At 35.6% G+C, this 6024-nt stretch overlaps 1 pseudogene; it reads left to right on the forward strand.

The window, feature by feature from the left end:
* The first annotated feature begins 157 nt into the window (after window positions 1-157).
* LOC103212266 lies at window positions 158-1207 on the forward strand (annotated as a pseudogene).
* The last annotated feature ends 4817 nt before the right edge of the window (window positions 1208-6024 follow it).

Below are 6024 nucleotides of genomic sequence, written 5' to 3' on the forward strand. Positions count from 1 at the left end.
TCCCTTCAGTTTTATAATAACCAAGCTGTGAGCAAATAAATGGTTTAGCCCCACTGCATTTTCCTGCACTTGAGTGCCCAGAGACCTTCTTCCTATCTGTTCTTATAAATCACTGAAGCCATAAGGAAATTTAGTTTTAAAGTTAAGCTGTATCAAAATGAGGTTTTGCCACATCTGCAAACTTCCTAGGAAAGTGTTGGGGATCTGAGTGCTTCATTTCTCTTTGGTGGTTACCTCTGTGTTACTACTGGTTGCTGGTGCTTTGACTACTTTACTTCCTAATATCAAAGAAGACAAGATGTCCTAGATGCAGAGGGAGAAGAAATCTCAGGGCAAGTCCCCCATGGATTCCTTCACCCTCATAATCCAGACGTAAAACAGAACAGATCTCTTGGTGACATTGTTAAATCACTATCAAGCAATACCATACCTATACAAAGTGATTGTTGTGTGGAACAACATTGAGGAGAAGGGGCCAGGCGAGTTATGGAATTCTCTAGGGCCTCACCCTGTCCCTGTGATCTTCAAACTGCAGACAGCAAAGAGAATGAGAAATCCACTCCAGATCTTCCTCAAATGGGAAACCAGTGTGGTGTTAATGATACCCGATGACATGCTAACTAGAGCCCAGGACCTCATGTTTGCTTTCTCTTTTTAACAGCAATTTCCTAATCAGAATGTAGGGTTTGTTCCTAGAAAACATGTCTCTACTATTTTGGATATCTACAGTTACAGAGGTTATGAATTGCAAACACCAGGGCTTCAAAATGATACTCTAAGATGCTGATTGGAGTTTCATTCTTCGATAGCAAATATCTTGTACTCTTTCATAAGTAACCTTCAAGTGTCCTTGTTTTGATAGATGAAACTCAAATCTGTGAGGATATTGCCATGAATTTCATCATCACCAAGCTCACTAGGGAGACTTCAGGGATGTTTGTGAAACTTGTTTTCAAACATTGGTAATTTGGGGAAAAAAAACAAACAAACAAACAAAAAAAACGGTGGTTATTCTGCAATGTGGCATTGAGTTGAATATTTTTCACATAGCTTTTACTCTATAAATAAGCTTGTGAAGATCTGTGACAGCATGCCCTTAAAATACTCCAACATTATGATTTCTCAGTTTGGTTTTCCTTATGCTAACCACATCAGTAAAATGCAAGTCAAACAAACAAACACAAACAGACCTCAAAACTGCATTTGAGATCTCTGTGTTATGTAGTTGTTTTGTTTTGAAGCAACATTATGAATTTTATGTACTCCAGAAGTGGAGTGGATAAAGTAGATAAAAGAAAAAATGTGCAATGCTTCTGGAACATAAAATTCATATTCATCTCAAAAGCCAAGTAGCTGTTGTTATCCAGATAGATCTTCTGGAAAAGAATTTTTATCCAAAGATATAACTGTTCAGTCAGTTATTTTATTGATACATTCTGAGACTATTCTATGTTATCTTTGACTCCTGCCATTTTCCTTAAAGATCTATATAGCACGCTGATTCTAAGATTAGAGATTTGAGAGATGTATTTTTCAATATTTTCATTAAAAGTTAATGGCTTTAATTTGAAGCCTGAATGCCTCTTTGGCAATATCCTGTAGTATAAAGAAAAGCCATGTGAAGAATAGTCTCCATGCTATATACAAACAAGGCAAATTCAGTTACCAGTGGTTCCCTTGTAACTATTCCAATCAGTCTGTCAGTATTAACTCAGCCTAGCATGGTTTTAATGCAATTATTTAGTCCTTTTATGTTTGCTAATAAAACTATTGTGAATGAGAGGGTTAATTAAGTAACTGAAGTATTTCTAGTTATTTGCTTGATTTTTCTGAACGTGGATCACCATAATGCAGCCTATGTTTCTTATAAACAGCTAAACGAGTAAATATGTTACTAGGTTCAGGTAATGCATTTTGTCTTTGAATTTGACCTTATAAATGTACATTAATTTTTATATTTTATATAAAGTATGTGTTATCTAAGAAAAATGTATAAATTAAGTCTTCCAAAAAAATGATTAGGTAGGAATGGACAGAAGTTAAAAACCTTTAGTATCAAAAGATGCTAAAATTAGTTTAGTTTAATATCAAAAGTTAGTTTAGTATCTAAAGATACTAAAGTTAAAGACCTGGAGTTAGAAAACCAAAAGGGAAGAACACACTGGGCATTTCAAACTGAAAGAATTGAAGGAAAAATATTAAGCCTCGAGTTACAATATTGAAAGATTCTAAGGGCAAAACATTGAATGATGTAGGGAACATCAAAAGAAGATGGCAGGAATACACAGAGTCACTGTACCAAAAAGAACTGGTCGATCTTCATCCATTTCAGGAGGTGGCATATGATCTAGAACCAATGGTACTGAAGGAGGAAGTTGAAGCTGCAATGAAGGAATTGGTGAAGAACAAGGCTCCAGGAATTGACAGAATACCCATTGAGATATTTCAACAAAAGGATGACCCATTGGAGGCACTCACTCGGATATGCCAAGAGATTTGGAAGACAGCTACCTGACCAACTGACTGGAAGAGATCCATATTTGTACCCATTCCATAGAAAGGTGATCTCACAAAATGTGGAAATTATCAAACAATATCATTAATATCACACACAATACTGATAATAATTCAAAAACGGTTGCAGCAGTATACTGACAGAGAACCTCCAGGGGGCCAAGGTGGATTCAGAAGAGGATGTGGAACAAGGGATATCATAGCTGCTGTCAGATGGATCTTGGCTCATGGCAAAGAATACCAGAAAGATGTTTACTTGTGCTTTATTGACTATGCAAAGACATTTGATTGTGTTGATCATGACAAATTATGAATAACATTGAGAAGAATGGGAATTCCCAAAAGCTTCATTGTACTCATGAGGAACCTGTACCTTGACCAGGAGGCTGTCATTTGAACGGAACAAGGGCAAACTGCGTGGTTTAAAATCAGGAAGGGAGTGAGTCAGTGTTGTATCCTTTTCCCATACTTATTCAATCTATATGCTAAGGAAATAATCCGAGAAGCTGGACTATATGAAGAAATATGTGGCATCAGGATTGGAGGAAGAATCATCAACAACCTGAGATACATAGATGATACAACTTTGCTTGCGGAAAGTGAGGATGACTTGAGGCACTTACTGATGAAGGTTGAAGAATACAGTCTGCAGTGTGGATTAAATCTCAATATAAAGATGACAAAAATCCTCACAACTGGACCAATAAGCAGCATCATGATAAATGGAGAAATGGTTGAGGTTATCAAAGAATTCACGTTGCTTGGTTCTACAATCATGACAATAGAAGCAGCAGTCAGGACATTAGATGACATGTAACACTGGGCAGGTCGGCTGCAAAGGAATTCTTTCAAATGTTGAGCAAGGATGTCTCCTTGAGGACTAAGGTACCCCTGACACAAGCCATGATATTTCCAGTAGCCTCGTATGCATGTGAGAACTGGACAATGAATAAGGAAGATCAAAGTAGCTCTGGTGCTTGACTGCTAACCAGAAGGCTGGCAGTTCTAATCCACCAGCTACTCCTCAGAAGGAAGATGAGGCAGTCTACTTCCATAGTGATATTGCCTAGGAAACCCAAGGAGGGGTTACTATGGGTCGAACCCGACTCGACGGCACATAAGAACAACAACAACAACATTTAAATATTTAATAGATCTTTTGTGTCTCTAGTAAGATTTATTTCTAAATATTTTATCTTTTATGTTATCTATAAGGAGCTCTAGTAGCATAGTGCCTAGGGCAGTTGACTGCTAACCAGAAGGCTGGTGGTTCAAAGCTAACAGCCACTTCTCAGAAGAAAGGTTGGGCAATCTACTTCCATAATGATACCACCTCGGAAACACAAGGAGGGTTCTCTATGAATTGGGTCTGACTCCACGGCACAAAACAACAACATGTTATCTATTGTAAATGGTATTATTTTCCTTATTTCCTTTTCAGAGATCCCTTTGTTGATGTAGAAGAATCCAACTGAGTTTCATATGTTGACCTTTATCTTGCCACTTTGCTTACTCTTTCAAATAGCTCCAGTTATTTTCTTGCTGAGTTTGGGATTTTCGACATATATGATCATATAAATGGAGATAGTTTTACTTCTTTCTTATCAATTTGGATGCATGTTATTTCCCTTTTTTACCTTATTGCCCTGGATAGGACTTCCAACACAATTTTGAATAGAAGTGCTGATAGAGGTTATCTTTGTCTGGAGACCATTGGCAAATAGAATGCTTTTAGTCTCTCTGTGATGAGAATAATTTTGGCCCTTGGTTTTGTATATATGCCCTTCATTATGTTGAGGAATTTCCTTTATAATTCTATTTCACTGAGAGTATTTTTTTTTTATTATTTTCATTTATTTTTAATCAGAAAAGAGTGTTGGCTTTTATCAAATATCTTTTCTACATAAATTGATATGTGTCTTTTCCTTTGTTTTATTTTCTAATGATGAACTATCCTTACATAATCACACTTGATTATGATGTGTGTGGGTATATATATCATATCACTTATGTAAGGATAGTTCATCATTAGAAAATAAAACAAAGGAAAAGACCCATATCAATTATATATATATATGTTGTTGCTTTGTTGTTGTTGTTGTGTGCCATTGAGTGGGACCTGGCTCATAGCGACCCCTCCTTGGTTTGCCGAGGCAGTACCACTATGGAAGTAGATTGTCAACCTTTCTTCCAAGGAGTGGCTGGTGGGTTTGAACTGCCAGCCTTCTGGTTAGCAGTCAAGTGCCTTAAGCACTATGCTACCAGAGCTCCCATGTATTTACACACATACACACACATAATATTAGATTCTATTGACTAGGATTTTGTAGACAATTTTTGCATCTATATTCATGAGGAAAATTGGTCTGTAATTTTCCTTTCCAGTGGTTTCTTTGCCTGACTTTGGTATCAGGGTTATGCTTGCTTCATAAAATGAATTTTGGAGTATTCCATAATTTTCTATATTCTGTTATAATTTGAGCATGATTGGTGTCTTCTCTGAATGTTTAATTGAATCCTCCACTAAATCCATTTAGGCCACCATTCTTTTATGTTTGGAGTTAAATTTTATTTATTTATTTTTATGACCTGTTAAATTACTTGTTTTGTTATGAGTCTGCTCAAATTTTCTATCTCATTCTCAGAGTTTTAGGTGAGTGGTGTGTATGTTGAATCTGCATATTTCTTCCAGGTTTGCAGATTTTTCTGAAAAACAATTCTGTATAGTATCTCTATATGTTCCTTTTTGTTTCAATTGGTTCTGTTGTAACATTGCCCATTTATTGTCTTATTCATGTTACTTGCTTCTTCTTCTGTATATATGTTAAATTTGTCAGTGGTTTCTTGATTTTATTAATCTTTTCAAAGAATCAATTTCTAGTCTTATTGATTCTATTTTTTTAAAATTTCTGCTCATATTTTATTGTTTATTTTATTCTTGTGATTATTTTTGCTGTTCTTTTTCTAAGTGTTGCTAATTTAGAGTTAATAGTTTGATTTTGACTCTTTCCTCCTTTTTGATGTTTGCATTTATTGCTATAGATGGTCTTTTGAATACTGTCTTCACTGTGTCCCAAAGATTGCTTTGTTGTGTTTTAATTCTCATTCAAATAAAAAAAAAATCTATTTCAATTTAATTTCTTCTTTTCTTCCATTTCTTTTTAATGGGGTCTTATTCAGTTTCCATGTGTGTGTTTGTGTTTTACTTGATATACCTATTGTTGATTTCTGATTTTATACCACTGTGATCTGAGAACATGCTTTGCAGTATTTCAACATTTTTAACTTTATTGAGGCTTGTTGTGTGTCTTAATATATAGTCTATTCTGGAGAAAGTTCCATGGAAAAGAATATATATCGTGCTCAAACTCCCTGAGGGAGTGAGTCTGTGGGTTTGTGAGCTCAAGACCATAGTTGTGGGGAACTTCAAACTCAATTAGCACAACATAGTACACAAAACATTGTTCTATATCCTACTTTGGTGCTTAGTGACTGGGGTCTTAAAAGCTT

Source organism: Orycteropus afer, unplaced genomic scaffold (assembly GCF_000298275.1).
Source record: "Orycteropus afer afer isolate SDZICR_OR568_19922 unplaced genomic scaffold, OryAfe1.0 scaffold00899, whole genome shotgun sequence".
NCBI lineage: Eukaryota > Metazoa > Chordata > Mammalia > Tubulidentata > Orycteropodidae > Orycteropus > Orycteropus afer.